This window comes from Cavia porcellus, unplaced genomic scaffold (assembly GCF_034190915.1).
Source record: "Cavia porcellus strain 051 isolate PalLab524CR breed Dunkin Hartley unplaced genomic scaffold, mCavPor4.1 scaffold_18, whole genome shotgun sequence".
NCBI classification, from domain to species: domain Eukaryota; kingdom Metazoa; phylum Chordata; class Mammalia; order Rodentia; family Caviidae; genus Cavia; species Cavia porcellus.
Window position 1 is genome coordinate 46,833,690 of NW_026947501.1, and position 26,639 is coordinate 46,860,328.

The following is a 26,639-nucleotide window of genomic DNA, read 5'->3' on the forward strand; positions in this document are numbered from 1 at the left end:
CTCAATAGTGATCCCAGACACCTGATGCAGGTGTGTGCACTGACTACACTACTGGTTGCCAGTGTGGGCAGTGCCCATCACCTGCAGGGTTTGCTGGGTAGCTGCTTGTTATTATGACCCCAGCTGGACGTCTGATGCTCCTTGCATCTCTCGATGGCACTGAGAAACCACGACCCTCTCGGGCTGCAAGGCGCTCGGTGCCTCCCACCCAAAGGAGCCCTTACGCGTTTCCCTGACTTGGGCCACAGGTAAGCAGCACATGGCTGTTCATGGCCAGTGAGTCCCCCCCACACACACCCACCTGTGCTGGAGGTCTCTCCCCACCCAGCCACCCACAGCTCCTGGCTCCTTGGTCTCAGCTCTTGCTCTCCAGGAACTCATCCAGAACCTCGCTGGGCTCCTTTGCTGCTCTTTCTCTCTCACCCACATCAAACTCACTGCCAACCCTGACCATGTTAGCATAGATACAAAGTGGTGTGGTGGTGCATACCTGTAATCCCAGCACGTGGGAGGCCGAGGCAGGAGGGTTGCCATGAGTTCTAAGTAGCCATCCTGGGCTACATACAAAGATCCTGGTCCTTCTCCAGCTCGGCTCCTTAGGGTGGATTTCCTGTCCTTCCCAGCCCAGATCTTTATATCTCGGTTTTCCTAACTTGAAAAGGGCACAAGAATTCCCAAGACCATGGGCCACCCACATCCACAGAGCTTCAGTTAGGAGCTTTTACTATGCACACAGCCTCCCCAGGCTGCACTCACACAGAGGCCTCAATGGGGCTACTGTGGGCTCGGCCCTGGCTGGGTAGGCACCCAGCAGCAGTAATGCCTGCCCTTGCTCTGGCTCTAGACTCTCCCAGACCTGCACAATGAACATAAAGGCACTGTGTCCTGCTCCCCAACACTGCTAACATCCACAGACACAACTGAGTGCCAGCCTCACTCCTGGCTGCAGCCCAACCCCAAGTCTGCCCGTTGTGAGCTCCGGGGAGAGGACCCAGTTGGGGTGATCTTTATGTGGCCCCTTGAATGCACCTTCCTGTTGTTTATACCCCATGTCACAGCCTAAACTGCTGAGACAACTCTGTATGCCAGACACCTTCTTTCTAATTGATAAAAAACGCTCAAAATAGAACTGTCATCCAGCAAACCCTGGAGCTAATTGCCTGACACATAGCAGGCTGCTAAATGTGACCGACATCTCCCCTCAGCCTGATGGTTCCCAAGGAAACCAGGTTGGCGCTTCCGTGCCTAATGTGTCCTGTCAATCCACTGTCTGCGTATAGCAGGGAGAACACCAGGAACACAGCTTCCTGCTCTTCTCCATTCTGCTTGAAGTGCAAGAAGTCTCAACCAAAGATTAAACAAATGTTCAGCCAACCATCAAAAATTCATCAGCATCTACGCCCACCACACACTTCCAAATGCATGCCAGGTTTCCACTGGGAGCAACAAGAAGAGGAATTCAGAACCCACACCACGGGGCTCTGCCGGCCGTTAGCCCTCTGCTCCCGAGAGCTCAGTGTTTTCTCTGGATACTCTCTGACAACTTCCTTTTTTCTTCTTCTCTTTTTTTGTCTTTCTGAGACAGGGTCTTGCTGTGTAGTTCAGGCTGGCCTTGAGCTCACTTTGTAGCCCAGGCTGGTCTTGAACTCACAACGATCCTCCTGCCTCAGCCTGCTGAGTGCTGAGATTACAGGTGTGCGCCACCATGCCTGGCCAGTCTGACAACTTCTTGACTGTCTTCTACAGATGTGCACCACTCTATTTCTAAAAACATTGTGAAATATTCCACCTACAGAAAATGAGTCACTCCTATGTTAGTCCACGTCCCAATTCCCCAGGATGACAGTAACCATCACACTTGCAAACATGGACAAATAAAATTAAAAACTAACATAAATGAAATCAACCTAGAGGGCAGACCAAAACCAGGGAGAAACTGATCAAAAGTTAAACAAAATCACAGTTCTTACAGTGAGCACTCATGCATTATCCCTGCTTCCCTTCACATGGTAACTGGAAACAAAAGTGACCGGAAGTCCCTGCATCTGCCATCTTTCTGAGCTAGCCTCTCTGACAGTGGCCATCCACATGTACACCCCACAAGTGTAGAGACATTAGCCATCCTGTCCACAGTTTTGTCCCCAGAGTGGATGATGACAGGCAGCTGTGGGCTAAGCTCATGGACAAATGAGCTACGGGGAAGATGGAATGGTGGTGGCTGTGCCCCTTCCCATCTGCAGCAGGGCTTTTGCTGAGCTGGGGAACCCACAGATGTGAGCCATGGTGGCAGGGAAGTGACCACAGTGGGGCCCAGGTTGTGCTCCTGCCTTGGCCACGTGAGTGACTTTATATTCAAAGCAAGAGTCTGAAGCCAGTGCTGCCCCCAAGGTGTCAGAGCTACAATCAATGTATTTCGGCACTGTAGCACTGCTGACTGCAAGCTGTTCCCAGAAAGAGGGAGCCCTAAAACCGAGCCAGCTTCACTGAGTGAAGGGGTGCAGAATTAAGCCGCTCTCTCAGCACACAGAATTTTACACCTGGAGTTGGAAACGTTGAGTTAAGCTCCCTCGTCAATGTTTCTTTGGCTTTCCTCAAATAATGACACCATGAATGTTAAAAAAAAAAAGCCTAAAAATACAAATTCTCTGCAATCTAGCAAATAGAAGGACAATGAAAAGTCTAATAATAAACTTGAGAAAACTAAATACCATGTAATTAGCACACTTGAGCCAGCGCAGAAGAAAAACATGTGATTAAATCTGAATACTTAGGAAGAAATAAAAATGGTCCAATAACAGCTAAGCCAACCAAAATGGGAAAGGTTAATAAAACCAACCTCCAGTTGATTTTCTCAATAAGGAGACGCAGGCCAAACAGGAAAGGCTGGGCGGAATCTCGGGGCACAGGACTTGTGCAGGGTGAAGAAGACGTCACTTCCTGCATTGACTGGCTGGATGCTGAAGAAGAGCCCAGCTCCACCTGGAGCCTCTCCCTCCTGGAGTCCAGGCTCTGGTGCTCACAAGGGGAGGGTGAGGGGCATGGAGCAGTAGACCACAGAGAACGACTTCCCATCGGTCAGAGGAGTGCAACCTCCGGCCCAAGTCCAAGGTCTCTGTGCCATGCAAGCCTGTAGGAGATGGGAGTTCACCGCAGCGTCCACTCAGGGTGACAGGAGTGTCCTTGTGGGCTGCTTCCAACCTGCAGTTCCTCCCCAAAGCCCACCCTCAAACTCAGCATTCCAGTGCAGGACCTCACCAGGCCCTCAACTGGGAGCCAAAAACACTTCCACTCTTTCTAAATTCCCTGTTTTGTAGATCACGTGCAGGGCTGGGGTCTGGAGTTTGGCTGACACATAAGTGCAGTCACCCTAGAAGGGAGACATCAACATGCAGTTCTCTGTGCAGGGCCACAGGGAGACAGCAAGAGGGGCTGGAGACTCTGCCAGTGGGTGGGCGGGCGGGGCAAAGGCAGGGTGTGGGTGGTGCCACACCCACCTTGCTCTGGAGGGCCGGCCAGGTGAGAGCATGTGCCAGTCTGTGAGCTGCAGGCTGTGTGTCCCCAGCTGACATTCAGGGCCGGTGCACGTTCTTGCTGTCTTCTCCAGCACACACAGGTGGTTGTCCCAACCTGGAGCCCTCACCTGCTCCGCATCATTGCCCAAAGGCCCTGGTGAGTCCCTGGTGATTGATGACTCCTGTCACTCTCAGAGTTGTTCCCATGCATCCCTGTGCGACACAGCATTCAGTGCTTTCTGGCTCCTGTGGGTTGGGCAAAGAAGCTGGACTCATGTATGCTTCCAGAAGGCTCCAGGCTTCCCTGGGGACCTGCGGGAGCAGCTAGCATACTACAGCATTCAGAAGGCACTCGGGAAAAGCTCATTCTTGGACCTACGGCAGCCTTCAAAGCCTCAGTTTCCCTGGCATTAAGATGAGGTTGCGTGGCTGGAGCAGATGGCTGCTGTCTGGTTTGGGTGGGTAGAACACAGATTGGGCAGCTTTTAAACAGCAGGAGTTAATTTTTCATGATTCTGGAGGTGGACGCCTGCAGTCAGGACCAAGTCCTCTTCCAGATCTCTTTGTGTCCCCAGAGGCAGACAAAGATCTCCACCCCTTTCCGTGGGGAGGCTCCAGGCTCAAGACTGAGCCACCTCCCTCAGGCCCTGCCTCCTGGTGCTCCTGATGCCGCTGAAGACTTGGCCCGGCCGGGGTCCCTCGGGGCTCCAGGCCTCCTTCCCAAGTTCCCGGGGAGACTTGAGACTTTGCACTGCCTGGCTTTGGAGCCCACCACATCAACAGAGCCTGCACCATGACAGTGATGGATTACCTGCAGGACACTGAACACACCAGTGCCTTCTTCTCCTTGGAGAGAGGCAGGATCATTTCCCCACCCCGAGAGTCATTTGTTACATTCATGAAAACCTTGACAGCCCTTTGCCAAGGAGCCAGCTGGGTTCCCAATGTCCTAGGTCGTCTCCTGCATGAGCACCTGGAAGGCGACCCCCAGGGGTGGCAAGAAGCCACAGCACTTTCTCTGGGCTTCTGAGAAACCACCCCGACATGGGCTGTTCATCCTTCACTTGCTGTGTGACAGGGCCTGTGTGGCTGCTTGCACTGGGGCTTTGCTCCTGAATATGCTGCAGTGCACACAGTGGCTGTCTTCAAACCCAGGAAGCAGGCTGGGTGGTAGGCCTCCCCTCTCAGCCTCGGGATTGCGTCCTCATCCTCCTCAGAGAAGCTCTGGCAGGAGACTGTCTCCACCCTCCTCCCAGCAGGTTACCTTTCCTGGCCCGACTCCAACTCCAACTCTGACTCCTTCACTCCTGGGGAGTCACTAAGCACCGCTGGGTGCTGTGTGTATGGGCCCGGTGGGACTTGGCCTGGCTTGCTCCCGCCTCCCCAGGCCTACAGGCTTTCAGCAGAATGGCCAGCCAAAGCCGGGACTGGGGACAGCTGGGAAAGTGACCTCCATAATGCAGAGCTCACCTGCTGCTCACCTCTGACCCTAAGACACAGCTTCCCGTGGTCCTGACAATAAAATCAAACAGGTCCCACAGATCCCCTCTGTGTCCTTTATTCTTTCTGTTTTATGCCCAGGACCTGAAATGCAGAGGTGCTGAGATCACATGGTGAGGTGAGGAGCCCAAATCTGAGCTCTGGACTCTGTTCCGAGCCTGGCTCTCCACCGTTGCTCCCGGAACCTGGTGGGAAATCCTAAAGCCAAGCCTCTGCCCGCCCCAAGGCAGGGCGCATGGAGCAGCCAGGACCCCTCCTTCTGCTGCTCCATCTTTCCTGTCACTACTTCTGTGTGATCGTTCCTGGTTTCTACCACAACACAGCTCCGAAACGATGCCCTCCACTTTCTCCAGCAAGGCCCAGGAATGACACATGGCTCACCTTCGCACATCCCTACTGGCCTCCTCCCCTCTGAAACCCCTCCCAGCTTCCTAATGAAAAGCACAGACCAGAAGCCCAGCATTCCTCTTGAAAGGCAGAGTGTGTGTGCATGTTTGTGTGTGTGTGTGTGTGTGTGTGTGTGAGAGAGAGAGAGAGAGAGAGAGAGAGAGAGAGAGACAGAGAGACAGAGAGAGAAAGAGAGAGAGACAGAGAGAGAGAGAGAGACAGAGACAGACAGACAGAGGGAGAGACCTTCTGGCTTCCGATGTTCCCCCACTCACTGTAGAATCATGACTTGGGGTACCACTGGGGCCATGAGCTCTAAGCCCCACCTTCTCCACAGAGCTTAGGGCTCCACAGTCCATGCCCAGCGATCCTGACATTTGCTTTCCCCTTTGCCAAGCTGAGGACATTTAAGAAGAGAAGACACCACTGCACAAGCGTCCCCTAAAGGCTCACATGCAATGCACATCCCCAGCATGGTGCACAGGAAACTGCTGTGTCCTTGAGGCTGTGGGGACTGACCTCTGTACCTTCTGCTCCTTAGGCAGGAAGACACATTCCTGCCACAATGTGCCACCCTCAGCAAAGACCCAAGGAGACGGGGCCACCAGTTGTGGATTTGAACCTCCAAATAAACTTCTCTTCATAAGTAGCCCATGTCAGGGTTTCCTTACAGTGACACAATCCACCACACAGGCCAGTTGTGGCTACTACCTTCCCTTAAATGTGAAGACTATGTCTCTGCTGAGAGTCTGCCCTTCCAAGAGGAAGACCAAACCACCTCCTCCCAGAAGCTCAAGTGGCCTGGGTGCCCCCTCAACATGCTTCCCATGGACAGAGCTATGGCCTGGCCCATTCCTTCTGCAGAAGTAAACTTCAAAGCAGCAAGGGTAGGAGGTGGCTTCTCTTTGGGACTCAAACTATAAATAGCCAAGGAGACAGAGTTCTCCTCAGGGAGCCAAACCAGAGACCTGACAGAGAACACAGAGGAGCCTCCCGTGTTTCCAGTGAGCAGGATGCTGGGTCCCCGCACACCACTGGGCCCTGGTGTGGTCTGTTCATGGTTTCTTGTCCTGGCTTGATGCTCCTCATGGGCTGTGGCTTCTTTTTGTGCTTCTGGGGCAAAGACAACACATGACCTCTCTGCTCATTCCAAAGTGGGAATGGGTGGAGAAGTCAGACCCTCTAGCATCTCACATCTTTCCTCTATGCTTTTTCTGATCTGGGATCTCAAGAAAGAGGAGATGATACTGCATTAGTCAAGGCAAAAGTTGGTGCTCATCAGTGACGCTCCTCTGGCTCTAGAATGTGGCCGGAGATGGATTCCGGGAAGCCCGTCCTTGGAGCTCATGCCATGTGAGGAATTCACATGCTAACCAACAGGATCATCACAGCCCTGAAAACTGGCCCAAAGCTGGGATGGGTTGGAAATAAGACAAAGGAAAAGCCCACTGTGAGCTGGTCGAGCTGCCAGGGCAAGCCCAGGTTCATTCCCTTACGCCCGACAAGTTACTGTGATCTCTTGTGATCACAAAACCAAATTATATGCAGCTGATCTGTCTCAAGGCACACACAAATGTGCAGGAGAGGATAAATACATAACAGAGATGGCATCTTATGAGAAAAGGAAGTAAAAATAGGCAGTAAGAGATCACCTTTCTGGTCACCTGGTCTACCGATGGTCTGTGGTTTAAATCACTAGCCAGCTGCCAGGTAACTCCGGCCTACTCTGCTGTGTCCAGGACAGGTGCCTCCTCGGGTGGAGGAAGTGCTGAGGGCTGTGGGCTTCCATCTGCAAGGCAACTGCATCACTCCAGGAGACTCTTGGCTGGTCACACGACTGGTGCGAGCCCAAACAGGAAGCATCAGATTCTCACCCAGACTTGCTGGGTTTGCTGTTCCTGAATGTCTTGACTTTTCAAACTTGTTCCATGGGGCTCTTCTGCTGCTAAAGGGTTTATAATGGTTTATAATGACCTTTCTAGTTTGTGTAACTGAATGGAGAAAATTTTCTTAAATTCATATTTTTCTCTTATTTTGTCCAAGCTTTTGTGCCTGCGACCCCTCATCTGACAGTGACATTAACAACCCAAAAGGGAATGAAAAACTAGGGAAGAATAACTAACAACTGTTCATCCTCTGCTCTTCTATTGTCAAACCAATGCTGCCATTCTGGTTTCACATTGATCTTGCCTTCCGAGAGCCTCACGGTCTCATGAGGGCGTTATCCATGTGAAGTCTGGAGTGGATGTCTTGAGGAGGGGTATCCCTCTGAGTGAGGACATCAGGATGGATGAACCCAGCTCCAGATCAGCACCAGGGATGATGAGGTTAATTTTCCACTCAGAAGTAGTGGCCCAAGTTCCTTCCTTCCTTCGGCAAGTCGCCTGTCTAGCCCACTTTCTGTTAGGGGCAGAAACTGTTCCGCATATCACACTTTCCCACAAAGACATGTCCCTTTCATTAAAGCAGGGAAACCAGCAGCTCCTTGAGAGCTACAGAACAGTGCTGTGATCTCACAAACAATGCTACAAAAGCCAGAATCCAAGGGGAACCAGCCACGCAGGACAAGCACAAGGAGGGAGCTTTGCAAACAGCCGGGTCTGAGCCCAGCGGCCCTGCTGAGAGGCCAATTTCTTCCTCCCTGGGTCCATTTATTCCACTGTCCCTTGACTCACTCATCCACCACTTACACAGCTCCCTCCATGTTGCGCAGTGCACCATGAGACCCCAGATGGCCAGGGCAGTGAGGTCGCCTCCATCAGGATTCCCAGCTGCAGGGACAGGAGTGGTAGAGTTTACCCACACTGCGCCCCTTATGTTCTGCTGGGGACTGAAAGGTGCCCCAGCCAGGAAGGGGCATGGCCTCTAAGATGAAAGGCCATTAGCTTTCACACTATCATCACCCAAATGGTCACAAAAGGAAAAACGACTGCACTTTGCCAAAGTTAAAATCATCAGAGGGCACCATGGACATGGAGAAGGCAAATCACGGCAAACATCTGCAAAGCATGCGTATGACAAGGGGTTAACAGCCAACATACATGAAAAACTCCTACAACTCACACAACAGCCCAAGCAGACAAAAAGGCCAAGGGGTTTGAATAGACAGTTCTTTAAAGAATATGTGCAAATAGCCAACGAGTGCATGGAAAAATTCTCAACACCGTTAGTCATCGGGGCAACACAAAGCAACACCACACGGAGATGCCACTTCCCATCCACGAGGGTGAGGAGCAGCAGAAAACACAAAATGTTGGCCAGGATGTTGGGGAGCCTAAGCCTCGCACAATTTTGGTGAGAATGGGAACAGTTACAGCTGCTATGGGAATCAAGATGCTGCACCTCCAAGACTTAGATTCAGGATTCTCACATAACCCGGCAACGCCCCAGCGGGTAAAGGCCAGGACAGCACTGAGAGCAGGATGACATCTGAACACCCGTCTGTGGAAGCCTTGTGCCCCCTAGCTGAGGTGGAAATCACTCCAATGTGGGTTGGTCCACGTGGATAAGCCAAAGGCAGGGCATTCAGTTGGCCCTCTGTGTCCTTGGGTTCCACACCTCTTTTACCACCCTTGGATTGAAAATATCTATAAAAATTGTGTCTGTACAGACTTATACAGATATCTGTATGGCTGTGATTCCCTAACCAGTACAGTGTAACAGCTATCTCACTAGCATTTCACTGGGTATTATAAGCTGTCTGGAGGTGATTTAATGTATTCAGGATGTGCACAGCTTACATGAACCAATGAGCTGTTTTTACATAAGGGACGTGAGCATGTTTGCACTTAGGGATCCAGGGCTAGATGGGTGGAGGGAGGAGGGCTGTATTGGATCACGTAACCTGGTATCCAGATATGGAGCCAGCCGTGCACTCTGTGGGTCATGATGTCTGTGGAACACTTTTTAGACTGTTGGGTTCTGTTCTATAACACTTTATAAAGAAATGTGCACCTATTTTCATGATGTTCAGCTTTCCTCTCTTGTACTGTTCTTGACTGGTGTATAGATCGGGGAAATAATGGTTTTAAAAAGACAGTTTTGAGGGGCTGCTTCTCTAACTTCTGGAAATCACCGAGGGGGCTGGGGCCAGTTCTCTTGCTCATTAGTTCGTGCTCACGGTGTGTAACCATTACATCAGTTTTGGGGGTGTAACTATCACAGGGAGGTAAATAAATACATACACAATCAACATGTCATATCTTGGTATTTTACACTGCAGCCATCCCGGCTAGAGATTTTTTAAAAGAGACTTTAAATTAAGAATTCAATTGTCCCGATAATTATAAAACTGTGCGAATTACCCATTTCATATTGGGCAGGTGTGGAAGTTTGTGTCTTTTGAAGAATCATCTATTTGTTTCATTGATTTTCTCAATTATTTTCCAGTTTCCTTACTTACAGCTTTCAAAATATATCATCATACTCTTGTTTATTTTGGCCGTATTTTGCTCATGTTTGTTTAGTTTCCTGAGGCAGGGCTTTAATTCTGCCTTTAGGGAGGCCTCCACACTTCCTGATGCAAGCATTCAATGCTGTCCGTTTCCCTCCCAGCATTAATTTAGCTGTGTCCCACACCTTATGATACGTTTTCGTGTTTGTGTAACATATTTTCAATTAAATACATTAATTTTATATCAACTGCATACCCTAATTAAATGCCCTTAGGACTTTCTCTTTGACCTGTTAAACTTTGCTGAGGCTTATCTTAAGGCCAGGTGTGACCCACCTTGGTACCCGTGCATTCTGCAGTTGTTGGTGGAGCCGTGCCCCGCCCCGCCGCCCTTCCTTTTCCCTTCCCAGTCTGCTTTCTCTGCTGTGCCTCCTGGTGACTCTGCCCGATGTCCAGACGGCAAGCCCCTCTGCCAGCCTCTCCAGGGTTAGTGCTGCAGCTCCCTACACAGTCCTCCAAGCAGAGGAAGTCGCAGCTGGGACAGTGGTAGGATCCTCCTGCTGTGGGGCTTTGGGTATCTTGAGCAGGTGTGGTCCCAGTGTGTCCCCCACAGTGGGATATGCAGAGATTGGGTCCATCTTGAGCTGTGAAGAAGGTTACGACTTATACCCTGCTGTGGTGCTCAGAGGTGGGGCTGAGGGAGGTTAGGGTTAGATGAGGTCACCAAGGCAGAGCCCTGGAGGGACCCCTGGTGACCTTAGAAGAGAGGGGAGACAGAGGATCCAACCGCACTCTTCCTTCTCTCTGACCATGTGACACCTGGAGCCATCATGGGACTTGGCCAGCAAGCAGGATGCCGCCAGGCACAAGCCCTGGGCCGCCATCACCTCTGTCACTTACCTCAGATATTTCCGAGTAGTAAAGAACAACAGACTGACACTTGGGCGTTCAACAGACAAAGTGAGACCCAGGGAAGTCGCCCTCCGCACCCCGCTGCCACTGCGCAGCAGCCTGAGGGCCCGTGGGTCTGCTGTCTCTCCACTCAGCAGCTGCTCATGCTGTCTTACAGAGACGCTTCGGGCTCCAGGCTCAGCTTACCGAAGGGTAAGGGCAGTCACATGTCCACCAGATCCCTGGAAACAGAGCCCTCAATTTCTTTACACTGAACCATGTTTCTCCCTGCTTTGGGTGACACAGCAGCCTCCCTTTCCAGCCTGGGGACGATGCCTGACAACCCCACCTCCGCCACCCTCCCTGAGTTCCTCCTCCGCTGTTGCTGTGTTTGGAAATGCATCATCTCTGGCTTTCATTTCAGTGGGTTTCTGCCCTCAAATCCTTTCTCTTCCAGTCTCTTCTGTTCCACCACTGGTTTATGTGTGTGAGCACAAATCTGACTCTCCCTTCCCTTCCTCCACTGCTTTAAACAGCTCATTGCTGGCTTCTTGGTAGAACCCAAGCTCCCGGAGTGGGGTCAAACCATTGTGACAATGGCTCAGTGTCCTAGATGGGAATGTCTGAGATTGGCAGCATCACAGACACAGACACCCAGAGCACACCGCAATTGGATGCTGCAGTGGGAAGGTCCACTTTCCACCTCTGTCTGACACAACACAGTGCAGCTGATCCTGGTCCCTTTGGCGTTCCTGTGCTTAGAATGTCCCTCAACCCCACTGGAGTCCCCAGGAAACCATCCTTGGTTACTCAGGTCAGAACGATGCAATTGATCACCAAAGCCATTTGTGACACAGCTTTCTGAATGATTTTCAGTCCATCTTGGCTGTAGAACACACCGTGAGGTCCTTGTGGTGTCTCCTGTCACAGAGAATCCAAGTGCCTTGGCTGTGGCCCATGAGGGAGTACAGAGCCCTGACGGCGGCCAGGTGTAGGAGATTCTGGCTTCTCAGACTTGGGGAAGGATAGAGCCACACCCACCGTGTGCTTCTGAAGCAGTGTTTGGCAACTTTCCCCCACGAGCTGCTGTGTCTATAATCTGTGCACACTTTGGGGCTGCAGTGAGTCAGCTGCTGGGGTGAGGGGCAGTGTGAGGGCCACTTACAGCTGTGTGAATGGCGGGGTCATGAGGCTCAGCCACCTCGCCTGAGACAGAGACGATGATGCTGTCTGCGGGGCCTCGTGAAAATGCTCAGAACGGCCATGCGCTCAGCCATAGTGAGCAGTGATGTCTTCAGGGTCTTCTGCCACTGCGTGCTAGCAGCAGAGGAAGGCAAAGGAGGTGTGTGTTCTACAGAGAACCTTCTAGAACATTCTGCCTAGTGCATTTCCAAGACAATATGGAAGACTGGGAAGAGGTTGCTACAGAAGGGAGGAGTCCAGGAGTTTGTTTTTGTGCCTCCTTCTCCTTACGTTGTGGGTGTTGAGCAAGTTGTCCCAGCAATGGGGAAAGTGATTGAGACAGACATTGAAGCCAGAGGAAGTTTGGTACAGAGACACGGGTAGAAACAGGAGACCAGAGGATGCTAAACAAATGGAGAGTCCGCTCTACGCTGGACATACAATGGGGCCAAACCTGCTGAGCATCCTCATCTGATGTGCGGGCTCATGGCGACACCCGCTTCCTCACGGGGTGCTCTGCCAATTTCACGAAACAATGCAGGACAGGCACTTCGAGTAGTGTCCAGTGCCTGGGCATCTTTGATTTAAGTGCCAGCTGGCCCCTGAAGTATCCTGACAGGTGTCCATTCTCACCTTCAATTTACAGATGGGAGAGTGAGGGACAGGGCAGAGGGACTCAGGCTCAGTCCACCAGCAAGTTCCATGGCCACTTGGGCCTCAGGCTCAGACCTATCCCTGGCCTTCTGGCCTCTCCAGGGAGTGTTGTGACATGATTCAAGAAGCAGCCACCCAGGCTTCTGCCTCAGAAACACAATTCGTCACCTCACAAACAGAATCCCAAGCACAGCACTTGCTGGAGACTGGTAAGCTATCAGAAAGCCATTCTCACAAAAGGCCTCAGAGCCAAGAAGTGATTTTCAAACAGAGTTGAGTATTTGAGGCCAATAATTAGCATGAAAGTGAAAATACGCTCTCATCAATATGCCGACCTTAATTTTCATCTTTTTTTGGTAAAAGATTAAGTAGATGCAAAGAAAGGAGATACTTGGAAGCAAGTTTCCTTACCTGACACTCCCTGCACTTAGTGGGCACTGCACACATTCCTGTTAGACGGCTGAATAAATCTATTTTCTTTGTACAATTGGCTTAGGGTAAGTTTTCAGGGACTAAAAATAATGTCCCTCAATGCTGTGCTAAAAGGCCTGGATGTAAGGTGGTACCCCTTGAAAGTCTCAGATACAAGACTGTATCCCCATAAATCCCGGATGCAAAGCCATACCCCTGTAAGTCCCAGATGCAAGGCTGTACCCTACAAATGCAGCACAGAGAGTGGGCTCGGCCAGGGTCACATCTGCAAGGCAAACCCACAATATGGGCCTGGTGCACATCAGTAGCAGCCGCACATGGTGGGGTACACTTCCCTTTGGGGACTGTGTGTTTGCAGCTGTTTGTTGGGGACTTGCCTGTTTGGGTCCCATTTGAGCACGTGTGACATGTCTACTCAAGAATCCGCATGTGTGCAGGACCCCTGGCCAATGCCTCTGACATGGGACCTGGGTTTTGCTGAAAGCTCCTACCGGACTCCTGTATTAGCCCCTTCCGTGTTACTGGAACAGCCACCCTGAGCCAGGAACATTATAAAGAAAAGCACTTTATACGGCTCATGGCGCCAAGGCTCTAGGCTGTGTGCTGGCATCAGGTTGGCCCTGTGGGTACCATCAGCAGAGGGTACCACACCAGGAGAAAGGAAGCCAGTGAGCCGACGGGGCCAGTTTTGCAACCTCCCACCAGGCCACACTCCTTGAAGGTCCCACTACATCCTAATCACACATGGGGACCATGCTTGCAACACACTAGCTTTGAAGGTCACACCAGTCCACAGTGGGGGTTGACAGGGAGCTCTTTTCTGCTCACCAGTAAAAGAGGCCACCGCAATGCCTAGTTCACAGGAGAGTCTGTGGAGCGATCAGCTGGCCTGTCTCAGGGGTTTGGCAGCCACAGCAGGGCAGCAGAAGCAGCTATGAGCCCTGGCTTGCCCTTGGCTGGGGAATCAGTCACCCATGGTCCGCTCTCCACAGCCAGGGACTTGGGACTACACAGTCACAGACAGTGAGCCCGAGCTGCAGTGGCACGAGCTGGTCATCTGGCTCCCTTGTATAATCTTCCCATAGACTGCTGAATCTCAGTCGCGCTGCAATCTAACATTTCCCCTTGTGCAAACTTAGCTTTGTGTTTCTTGTTTTTCATCAAAGCCACAGGTCCGACACGTTGGTTCCCACATTCTACAGGTGGGGATGCTGTGTGAAGCCATGGGTCACTGCACTGCCCACTGTGGTCAGCAGTTTTCTCCCAAAGCAGACACCTGCTGAGGTCCTGTGAGCCCACGGAGGAGCAGGGTGGCCCCAGAACAGACCAGGAGTGCAATGGCGGATGCAGAAGAACCGCAAACTGTGGTTCCTCAGTAGCCACACGACGAGATGCCTGGAAATCCCTACTGCAGTCCACTCTTTCAGCAGCTCATTCCAGGCCTTACACAGCTGGGTCCTCATCACCCCTGGCAGCAGGTGGGGCAGGTGGTAACCGCACTTGAACATAAGGAGGTCAGAGATGGTGGAGAATTTACACAAAATCTCGCTAAAATAAGGGCAGCATCATCAAACCTTAAAATCTTCAGCTCAGTTCAGCTTATTTCATTGCTCCTTAGAGCAAACAATGTTTTTAAAAACTGATTTTCTATCTTGAAAGAGACAGACTCATGTCATACTTAAAGCCATTACATTTGCCCATGCATGCGTGCATCCATCACCCACCATCCATTCAATCACTTATCCACCCATTCATCCACCCATGGCCTATCCATTCACCCATCCACCTATCCATCTATACACCTATCTATCCACACACTCACTCATCCATCCACTCATCCACTCACCCACCAATCCATTTATCCACCCACCCATCCACCTACCCATCTACCAATCCATCCATCCATCCATTCATCCATCCACCCATTCGCTCATCTATCTATCCACTCATCCATCCACTCATCCACCCACCTACTGGTCTACCCATTCAGCCATCCATCCATCCACTCAGTCATCCATCCATCAATCCATCCACCCACTCGCTCATCTATCTATCCACCCATCCATCCACTCATCCACCCACCTACTAGTCTACCCATTCAGCCATCCATCCATCCACTCAGTCATCCATCCATCAATCCATCCACCCACTCTCATCCATCTATCCACTTACTCATCCATTCACCCATCCACCCACCCACCTCCAGTCCATCCATCCATCCATCCATCCATCCATCCACTCAGTCATCCATCCATCCATCCACCCACTCTCCCATCCATGTATCCACTCATCTATTCACCCATCCATCCACCCACCCACCAATCCATCCATCCATCCACCTATCTATCCCATCTATCCACCCACTAATCCATTCATCCATCCACTCATCCACCCATTCATCATCCATATATCCACCCATTCACCTACTAATCCATTCATCTATTCATCTACTCATCCAGCCATCCATCCACACACCCATCCTCCTACCTGTCTACCCATCCACTTAACATTTGAGAACTTTCTTTGTCCTTGTTACTGAATGATGCAGAAAACACCTACTAGATTTGATTCTTATAAACAATGGAGCTCTGATTTTAAACAGAGATAGCAGTAAAAGTAGAATCTATCAAGTTCTCCTCATTTGCCATTGATTTTCCCTGATGATAGCAAAATAAAACTATACGCTCTAATTCTTCCTGTGGACTGAAGTAAGATACTTGCAGGGCTGACAGCAAAAGGATTAGGAAAAGCCCTAGTTAGTTAGAGACCTTTCTATCCTAAGTATGGTAAGCACAATCACTGTGCTTGTGTTGCTGGATCACTTGAGATGCAAAGGGCACAATTCTAATTCCTTCCCACGAATAACAAGTTCAAATAATTAGAAATTCACTCCCAACAGAGTCCTGCAGCTTTGTGCAAGAGCTCATGGAGCCATCTTGGGGTCTCCCTAGGCTGCCATTCGGTGTGAGACTCACTTCTGAGCACCCCTGCTCTCAGGTATTTCTGTTCCTCAGTTTCAGAGTGGAGGGCAGTGGACCAGCATCAGTGACCAGGCGCCCGAGGACACTGAGAGTCTGCAGAGTGATGGGCTGCAAGGTGAGTAGGAGCAAAACTTCAGGACTTAGCCATCACCCAGCATACAGAGGAGAAGGAAAAGCACTGACGGCAGTCAAATGAAACATCTGATGTTTCTAAATGAGAAATAAAGCAGCACCTTAACATCCTGATAACTTCGAAAGTTTTTCTCAAAGGAGCCATCACTCCTATGAAAATACCTCCCCAAGTTTCCCAGTTGCTGGCCACTGCTTGGTCAGTGAGCGCTCTCAAACTCCAAGGCGCCTCAGCAGTCCTCCTGCCACTCAGACATGGGTGTCCTCCTGCAAGGGGGGTGGGTGGGACACCCAAATGTGTGTTCTTAACAAGTTCCAGCGTGATGCTCCGATGCTGTCCCGTCCCTTCCTGAGAAGCATCACCTTGTCGACCCCCAGCCCTCTTCCTCAGCTTCCCTGTTGCCCGGGACCTTGGGGACTGTGCCCTGGATCTCTAAGCCCTGCCACCCTGTCCTGTCCCCCCTGCCATTCCTCCTTGGTCCCTGAGCCCGTCGGGCCTCTGCCTGGGCTGTGATTCTTCCACCCAAATCTTATGGAGTGGCGAGTCGGCGCTGAGCCTCCAGCTTCGCTTCCACCTGGGCTTCACCTTGGGGTCGCAGTCCAGCTCATCAGCACCCCAAGTGACAGCATGTACCTGCCCATGCAGTGTTCCCATCCCCACCTGGTGAAGAGGATTCTACAGCAATGCTCGCCCTGTAACCAAACGCCTTCCCGAGGGGTGCAGCGGGGAGGGAGAGACAGGACTGTGCTCTGAGTCCTACAGCACAGCCCATGACCACGCTTTGCTGTCCCCTGTAAGAGTGGGTGGGAACTGGAACAGAGGTGCTCAAAGGCTCCAACAAAGAAACGCCCTGGAGTCGGAAACACGGATCACCTGACTTGATCACCACACTGCATTCACCTGCTGTACCTCACGCTGCATCTGCACTGTCAGGGTCGTAGCAGCTTTTAGACACCAAGGGGTAGGCTCTGAGCTCCCAGGGAACCCTCCACCTGGCCTCTTTCAGGGTCTCCCTCAGACACCCAGGGATCACCCTCGAGTCCACTTGACACCAGCTTGCACTCATCTAAATCTCCAATCCTTACCTGGCCTCCCCCCTGGTGCCCATGTCCCTGCAACTGTCCCCTCCAGCGTGTGCATCATGCAGCAGTGGGTGGCTTGTTGAGCCCCATGGGGCTGCTCACCCAGAAGGCCTCTCTGCCTTGGGGTAGGTGGGGGCTCCATCAAGGGGCCGGTGTCGCCCCAGCACCCCCAGCACAGATGGCCCTCAGATCTTCTCCGTCCCTCCCGGCCCTCTGCATGGGAACAGGCTCTCCTTCCCTCCCACCCCAATGGGAGCTCGTTTCCCAGTTGCCGGCTCCAAACTCCTCATCCTCTAGGAAGCCCTAGCCCCAGCAACCAAGCAAACTGCATCTGTGTGGCCTCCCAGCTCCTAGCACCGCAGAGCTGCCCTCTGCACCTGCCTCCCGGGCTCCAGAACACACCATGCCAGTCTCAGCTTCGGTGCGGCCACACATGCTAAAGGACTGGGTTGACAAAAGTCAAACATGGTTACGTCCCGTGGCATACCGATTGGGTAGGGCATGAGGAAATGTTTTAGAATGACAAATTTATTCCGTCTTCTTGAGAGTAAAGGCTCCAGGATTTACCAAGGGAAAACTTCATCAAGCTGTACTCAAAGAATTGTGCATTTAATATACAGAAATCATAGCTCGAAAGAACAAGCTGGGTATGGCGGCATGTGCCTATAATCTCAGCACTCAGGAGGCTGAGGCAGGAGGACTGCCTAGAGATTGAGGCCATTTTGGGCAATGTAGCAAGTTCAGCCTGAATTGCATAGCAAGAGCCTGTCTAAAAAACAAAACAAACCAAGAGAAAAATTCCCCCAAAAAACCAAGGGGAAAAGAAGCAGAGGTGTGTGGATATAGCCCGGGGTATAGAGTGCACGCTCAAGACCTGGGTTCAATTCCCAGCACCACCAAAAACAAACGTAAGCCAGTGAGCTATTTTCCAGCCGCAGTGTGCCTCTGGTGAGGATGCAGGAACAGCCTTAGTGCTGAAACCACTCACGAAACCACCAGCTTGATGCCCACCTGCTGCATTCTGTGTGCTCCTGTGCCCCCAACTCCTGGGCACACTTGTTCCCCAGCACCAGGGTATTCAGAGGTGGGTGTTAGAGGGCATCAGCTTGAAATGCTCACCTGCAGGAACGGATTCACCCCTCACAGCCAAGGTCCAGAGCCTGCATTGTAGTGTGGCCTGGAGTCCTGGCTGCTGGGCACCTGGGAGTTGAGGCAGGGGCCCAGCTCTGCAAGACGCCTTTTTACAAGGGTGGACTCAGCTCAGCCTCGCAGCACTGGAGAGGCCCTGAGGCCAATTCACAGTACCAAAAGATAAACACACCCATGTATACTGTTTACAAACTGCCCTGCCTTAGGTGTCTGTCACAGAATGGACTAACACAGCCCGAGGCTTAAAACTTCCTTGGCACACAAATGACCCTTCAAAGATCCAGACTGAAGACATAGCTCGGTGATTCTTTAAGTCTTCACTCTAAAAGCGCAATAGCTGTGGATGGAATATGCCTTCCTTAAATTTGAGGCCCTGAAATATTTTTAGGGACAGAAATTATTTTGAAGTTGTTCCCTACAAAACTACGTACACACGAAGGCCCCATGTCACAGGGTGGGCAGGTCTGAGTTTACAGTGGGACAGTAGCTGGCCTGCGGCTCACACTCTTCAGTATACCCAGCCCCTTCTCCTGGCACCCCCAAGACAAGACACTGGGGAAGCTGCACACCGAGTTGCCTCACTGCCCTGCGTTTGTTTTTTCCTTTGTTTTGATTTGCTCAGTACCGAGGACTGAACCCAGAGCCTCCAGACTGAGCTACATCCCCCTCTCCCGCTTCATTTGTTTAGACAGGGTGCTGCTAGACCCTCCTGCCTCAGCCACCCAGAGTGCTGAGATTGCACAACGAGGAGCCTGCTCTAGTGCTTTTCAGGGTGGAAAACTCCAAGAGTGCTAAAAAGGATTCGGATGGTCCAGCTGGGTTCCTCCCCGTGAACACAGAGGTGCGTTTTCTGATCAGTAGGGGAAGGGCAGAGGCGGCCGCCTCACTTTCTGTAAATTTTCCTCCCGGACCCACAGGGTTCTCCAGCCGGCTCACACCTCAGGCTGCGCAAAGCCAGGCAGGGGACAAGTGTGGGCGAACTTCGTGTGTGACGCGACCTGCACGCCTGGCCCTGCCCGCACAGCCCTGGGCGCCTCCAGGGCGCGATTTCCTCCCAGGACACCTGCTTCGCTCCTGTTGGGGGCTGGCGCGCTCAGAGCTTCCCTTCTCTTGTGTTCTAATTTGCGGCTGGGATTCCACACGCCAAGGTCCGGGCAGGAAGTTTGAAAACCCCTAAGGCTCTGCTGTGACGGAGACGCAGCTTGCTGGTCTCCGCTATGACCGACCCACCTCCTGACCAGCCCGCTGGGCCCCACGTGGGGCTGTGGCTGGGCGGCGCGGGCGGGATGCAGCAGGCCTGCCGGGCGGCAGCCGCGATGGAGGCGGCGGCGGCGGTGCGCACTGCTCGGGGTCTCTGCGCTGCCAGTCCGCCGCCTCGCCGTCCCCGCGTGGCCTCTGCCCGGAGAGCCAGGGTTTGCACTCGGCGAGAGGAGCCCAAATGAGCCGAACCGCACATCCGCGCCCTGCCCGGCCGCACCAGACCCCCACCAGACCCATCCGCCCCCCGCCAGCGCGACCCCCGTGCCCACACCCGCTCGGTCACTTACGCTGCGCTGGGCCGCGCTTGGCTTTGGAACCACGGCTGCGCCCGGCGCCCGGCTCCCCGGCTGCGGGGATGAGCAGGAGGCGGCTGGGCGGAGGCGGGACGCGAGGAGGCGACCGCGAGGGCGGAGGGGACGCGGGGACCGGAGGACGGCAGCTAGGGCGGAGGGCGAGGGGAGAAGGAGGAGGGTGACGGGAGGCCAACGGGCCGAGGCCTGGGCTGCGGCAGCCTAGCAATCATCCTTCCCGCCCCCACCCAGCGCCCCCCGCCTGGGTGCTCCCCCCAAAGGAAGAGGAAGAGGAAGAGGACGAGGACGGAAGGACCAAGGGCGACTCGCTGCCTGCGCCCCCCTCTCCTCCTCGTGATCGCTCCTCCACCCGCGCGCGTCCCTGAGCTGCTGGTGGCAATGCGGGCGTCCAGATGCCTCTCCTCTGGACTGCAAGACTGCTTCCTGGAGAGCAGAGCTGAGCCCTGGCGAAGGCGCAGGCCTGGGAGGCGAGGCTGGGGGTCGCCTCAGCAGGGAGCAGGACAGCTGTTCCCTGCTCCTGTCCCTGGCCCTCGCCTGCACCCTGGGCTGGGACAGGCCAGGTGAGAGGTGACAGCTGCTCTTCCTGCAAGGAGCATATATGCCTCCCTGTAGCTCAGTCATTTGCACTGGTAATGAGTATATTGGGTTTATTTTCATTGTAAAACCTTTTTATTATGGGATTTTAAAAAATCAGGAGCAGGAACAGAATACTGACACAAATTCTGCTGGTCAGCTTCAAAATGGTCAGCATTTCGCCTTCTTATTCCTTCTCCTACCTTCAGAGGCTGAAGGCATTTTTATTTATTTACTTATTTATTTTGATACCAGGGATTGATCACGACCTCACTCATGCCAGGCAGGTGCATGTGCCACTGAGCAACCTCCCCGGCCCCCGAGGGTGTTTTAAAACTTCACAGTGATTACTCCCTGGGATGCTCGATAACTCGCTCACAGACAGTGGCTCACTCCTGCGCTGTGCTCAGAGTGTCACCTGTGCTGCTTGGTTGGAGGGGACCCTCACTGACCAGCTGTGGGTGGGCATGTGAGGACTGGGGTCAGGTGGTGGGGACTCCGATGGCCAGGAAGGGGAATCTCTTGTAGCACCGGAGTCCCAGAATGTTGACTTCAGGTCCCCAGGCTCCTATCCAGTTCTCACCTGCTGTCTGAACCCAGGTGCAGGCTGGAGTTACCTGGGGGGGCCCACAGCAGGAGCTAGGCTCGCACCCCCAGCAGCGTCAGGCTCTGCAATGGTGGGCTGGTGTCTTGGCAGCCCAGTGCTGCAGGGGGGTGGATATTGCTGTGCTGGGCCTTGTCCTGTGCATGGGTTCCTGTGGGTGAGGGAGGAAAGTGGGTGTTCAGCATTGGCTCACAAGAACAGCTTTGTAAGACGAGATGCCCAGACTGTGCCATGGGACATGGACACCGTGTTCCTGAGCTCCCACAATGGCAGAAGCCAGTTAGGTGGCACCTCTGTGCTTCTGTTTCCTCAAGGTGGAGAAATGGGGTTGTAGCTCAAGCCTGTCTATTGGGGGTGGCAGGAAGCATGGTCTGGACAGGGCGTGGCCTAGAAAGGCTGGCAAGCTATTCAGGGCATAACTGCCCACATCTGCTCAGAGGGCGGTCCTCAGGGATTTAGGCCTGGCCTCTGCTGCCAGGGAGTTCAATAAGCAGACAGGAGAATGCACACAGGACAACTGGCTGTTTCTCCTCTGGAAAGGCTGCAAGGGCAGGGGTCTCAGGTGCCATTGGCAGGTATCAGTGGGGTCTCTCCATCCTGTGTGTCTCCTTGCCAGTGTGGCTCCAGGAAATGGCCTCTGAGAGTTGAGGAGAGGCTTTTATTCTCTGCCCACCCTGCCCAGCCAGCTTTGCCTCAGTGGGCAGAACAAGACTTGCCCTCTGGCCTTCTCTGGCCATCTCTCCTCCAAGACCTTGGACCCGGCTCATGTCCAGGCTGTCACTTGCCATGCACGCTGCATCAGTCTGTCCACACTGATGACACAGCTGGAATCATCACTAGCAGTTTGAGCATCCACCAAGAGGCCCCACCTTCCCCAAATGGGCTGAGGCAGCCAGCACCCTGGGGACAGATGTGCAGGGGTAGACTGTCCCCCAGGGGGCCGGCCAGGCACTGTTTCCGTCTGGTAGCCAGATGCAGACCTGCTCACCTGCAGCCCCTGCCTGGGGTGGGCGGGCAGGGCCTGAGGGGTGGAGGTGTGCGTGTGCTCCTGAGGCTAGTGTGGTCCCGGACTTCTGGGACCTTGGCTGGCTGAGAGCCAGCCTGTCTCTTCTTCCCCTTTCCATTTAGCTGCACCGTTCTACTTTCCTCACCCTTTCAACCTGCTCTTTTCCTTCCTCATAAGATGGCCTGTATTGTTGATTTGCAGTCTTTTGGCATATGCATTAGCTTTCCCATCACTGAGTACCTGATACCTACAGCTTAGAAGAGAGGAGGTTTAGTATGGTTCATGGTTTTGGGGGGTTTGAACTCATAGTTGGCTGACTCCAAGGCAGAAGCATTGTGGCGGAAGGCCCTGGAGAGGAAAGCTGCTGCTCAGCCCATGGCAGCCAGGAAGGAGGAAGAGAAATCTGGGGACAAGAGCAGACCCTTCGGTGTCACAGCCCCCAGTGGCCCCTACAGCAGCCCCACCGCCTCATAGCAGTTAGCCACGAACTCTCAGTGGGGAAACCCAGCGATGGGTACTGCACCTCACAATCCACTCAGGTTCCAAATCCCCGCCTCGGAACACATCAGACCTTGGGGGACTGGCATGGGGGAAACAAGGCTCTGGTTTTTGTAGAACATGATCAAATAGTCTTTAGATCCACCCATGGGGAACTGCACATTACAGCTCATCTTAGAGAGTGTGGTGTCTCTTAGGAATCCCCTGGCCCTGTGATTCTCCTTGGGAGTGATTTTGCCAAGGAGCCCCAGGATTGCGTCAAGAGGAAATCTAAGAAGCGCATTACTAGCTTCCCTTTGTTCTTCGTGGACCATCTGAACTCCAGGCCAGTGCTCGGGGAGAGAACCCTATAAACTATTAAACTGACAAAGAACTTTAATCTCCGTACGGATACAGAGTTTGGTTCAGCTAAATGGACGGTCACACTAATATAAAACGACAGCTTGCCGTGATGATTGCTGTCAATGGCCACAAAGATCAACTTACAGAAGATTAACGGGGAGACAGAGAGAGTCTGGGCTTCCACTGCTGAGGAACTCTAAGCTAATTGACACTGCAGATAAGCTGAGATTTTAAAACTTCCGTCCAAATGGAGAGAAAACACTTTAAAAGACGCCTAATGCTGGCACCTAAATTAAGGCAGTAAATACATTTGCGGTTACAGAACCTGCAGATCATCATAATGGACATGGGTTTATTAACCACGGCGCCCTGTGCATTGCAACTTGAGCCGCCACACTCCTAGCAACAAGAACGTGTGCACACATGTGGAAACCAGGCCATGGAGGATACCGAGGGCTTGGCCTGAGGCCCCTCCCACTGCACCTTGCAGATTCCCAACAGAGCCTGGGGAAGCACGGGTCCTTGATGGTCCAGGCTGGACTGTGCAAGGCTTCCATCTGGCTTACTTGGACTCTTACTTTGGAAATATCCCCTCTTGGGTGACACCTCGGAACTTTGCCCAGGGAAGTCAGGTGGAGCATGCTGGGGTCATGTCTCAGGCTGGTGGTGTTTCAGCCAGGGCGGTGTCAGGTGTGTCACTGGACACGCCTGCTCGGCTCATCTGATGGCATCTTTCAAGCTGAGGCCCCAAGCACTGTGGAGAGGGAACAGGTCACCCCTTGGTACTCTAAACTCCTGCCCTAAGAACTCTGCAAGTGTCATGCAGTGGCTGCTTGTGCCGTTTAGGGTCGGCAGTTTCCATGCAGTGACTGATCACGGGGATCCCAGCTGAGCTACATGGTGGAGACAGAATTCCCCATCAAGCAGGTTCTGGTCACAGGAGAAATTCATGCGGACAGCCAAACCAGGTCGGCCCATGCTGTCTTCCAGCCTCTACACTTCCTGGCTCAGTAGCTCTGGGAACGGGAGAGTCCTGTGCCTCATGTCCCCATCTATAAAGTAAGGACGGCCACAGTTCCGCCCTGATGGGGACTTGTGGTGAGGGTGCACGCGAAGGCGCACATGACAGCCGTGATGGCATCACGCACTGGGCACACTTGGAGGGCTCAGGGTGCGGGAGAAAGGGGCCTGGCCCCTGCCACATCATGGCGACTTCTGTGCCAGGAGAAGTGGATTCGTGTGGGGAGTTGGATGAACAGGCCCTGAGGTTTCCCCACAGTTTCCTTTAAAACAGAGCTTCTTGGTCTTGTCCAGATTCTGTCACTTGGCATAAGAAATCCACTTCATGGGAGAGCTAAGCGTCATACCTGAGTAAAACCATATCCGAAGCTCCCTGAGGGTGGGCAGTGTACCCTTCATGTTTCCATCATGTGCGTTTTTCCAAACGGTAGATCTCGAAACCTGATGACAGTTCTGTGATGGTCACTTTTAAGGGCCAACTTGACCAGGCTCGGGGTGGTCCGTTGTTCCTGGGTGTGCACATCTGGGAAAAGTAAGCGTCCATCTCAGTAAAGTGAGCAAAGAAGGTGTCCCTAGGGTCAGTAGGCCTCATCCACTCCCTCAGGGCCCACACTAGCCCAAGACTGGGAGCAGGCTGAGGCCACTCTGTCCTTGTGGGCAGCAGCCTCATCTTCTCGTGCCTTCCAGTGGCTCTGCAGACTCTGGCACATACCGCTGGCTCCCCTGGTCTTCGGGCCTTCCAGTCTGGACCAGAGCTGAAACCTCAGCCCTCTGGGTCTCTGGCTCATAGGCAGCAGAACTTGGGCCTCTCTGCCTCCATGGTCATGGAGCCGAAGCCTAGCATCGGCTTCTCCGTGCGTCCCTCAGAGCCTTCTCTCTTCCGCTTCTCTGAAGAACCTGACTGAAGCAGATTCCCTGTCGCTGCTTTTGTCTTTGTTTACCTGGCTGCTCTCCACTTTCCTTGTGTCCCGCCGTGGGGCCCCAGCATCGGGTTCCCCAGCATGATAATATCGTCAGATCCAGCAGAGCAATGGTCTGTCCCGCATGTTAAAGTCCTGTGTGATCATGGCTGTGGGCTCCGCTGTGTCCCCACTGTCACAGGCCTTAGTGCCAGGCTCAAGACACATCAGGTGCCACACAGGTCCTGCTGGGTTATCTTGGAGCAGAAACCATACCTGTGTTTTTCTACTCACGTTATAGGTGTGCTCTGGTCATGGGTACCTAGTGTGCTGTTACAGATGATGACACAGTTTAAATGGCAGAGGAAGGCAATCTGGGAGCACCCCCTCTGGCATCTTGGGTGGACATGCACACACTCCCTACTCCTCTCCTTTGCCATGGTGCCCATCTTACTTGAAAGCCTTTTCCCTTTGCCGAGACAGGACATTTAAAATCGAGACGCAGAAAATGCCTCCCAATTAAAATGTTACGCTGTTGCTGCTGCGGCCAGCTCTGCTGCTGCTGCTGGCTGCCCATTATAGATAAGGACACGGGGCCACATTTTGTAATGATAGCAACAAACACACACATCTGCTCCCGAGAACAAGTTGAGCATCTGCTGAGGATGCGATGGACAGCGTGGCATCCCATCCTCTTTCCCTACAGAAAGCATAATTTTGGGAAAATGCAGATTGGAGCTGCCCTGACCCTTCGGGACACCTCCACCAGCTCACTGTTCCAAACCGCTTTGGTCCCCTCTTGGGGACGCTGTATCAAGGGACTGAGCATTCACAGTGGGTGTCCCCTGGTGATGCAGCGGTGCCACGGGTGGCATTCACCTCTGCAAAGGTCGTAGGGGAATGGAGTAGAAAGAGTCTCAGGCCTGCCATTTACTTGCTGAATTATAAAAAGCAAGTGACTGTGGATCCTTGCGCCTCCACTTCTTCATTATTGAAATGGGGACAATAATTACATCCTTAAAAGCATGGTGCCAGCGTCCGGCTAGCATCTGGGGAGACCTGCTTGCTGCCTCATCATAACATGGTGGAGGGCATCATGGTGAGGTGTGCCTGGGGGACCAGGGGTGCTCGCTTTCACATCAAAAGTGTTCCTGCAGTGACCCATTCATTGGTGACAAGCTTGGCCTATTCAAGAGGACAGGGCCCTTGTGACCTGGTCACCTCCTAACACCTCATTGCTGTACGCCTTACATGTGAATTTGGGGCTTAAGTTTCCAGCACATGGACTTTAGGGTAACTTTCAAACCACAGCACAGCTAAAGGGGCAAAGGGAGGGGACGGCTGCCTCATCCTGTGGAGGACAGATGGACAGAGGCTGGTGCCCCACTGGCCGATCCCACCCAGAAAGCAGAGCACAAGGGTCTTCCTTCCCGGCGACACAGCAGGGAGGACAGAGCTGCAAGGTGGGCCCTGAGGGCTGCCTGACAACTCTGGGGCTGTGGTCTTCCCAAAGTGGCACACAAAATGTCACCCCCTGTTGAATCATCTTCGGGGTGTCAGCTGAGACATCCTTATGGATCTTCCCCTTTTACCCCGAAGCATGCTTTTTGTGTCATGGAGCAGGGCTGGAGAGAAAGAAACCAGGAAAGAAACCTGTCCGCTACCACTCTTCTGCAGCCAGGCAGAACCAGGGCCTCCTGCTTGGCACACTCCATGAGAAGCACTTTCTTTTTGTGCAGTGCTCACCCAAACAGATCTTCTAGCCAGGTTTCGGTCCCAGGTGTCCTTGGTTGGATGGCAGCTTTCCCTGGTGGGACTGTTGGGTAAGAAGCT

At 53.0% G+C, this 26,639-nt stretch overlaps 1 protein-coding gene across 1 annotated transcript in view; it reads right to left on the bottom strand.

The window, feature by feature from the left end:
- The window catches only part of Gpr45 (G protein-coupled receptor 45), a 38,990-nt gene extending 18,576 nt beyond the window's left edge, over positions 1 to 20,414 (bottom strand). The window contains exon 1 of the mRNA XM_005004472.4: positions 19,841 to 20,414. The gene's annotated coding sequence lies outside the window, so the exon portion shown is untranslated. The remainder of the gene's footprint in view (positions 1 to 19,840) is intronic.
- Positions 20,415 to 26,639: the final 6,225 nt, after the last annotated feature.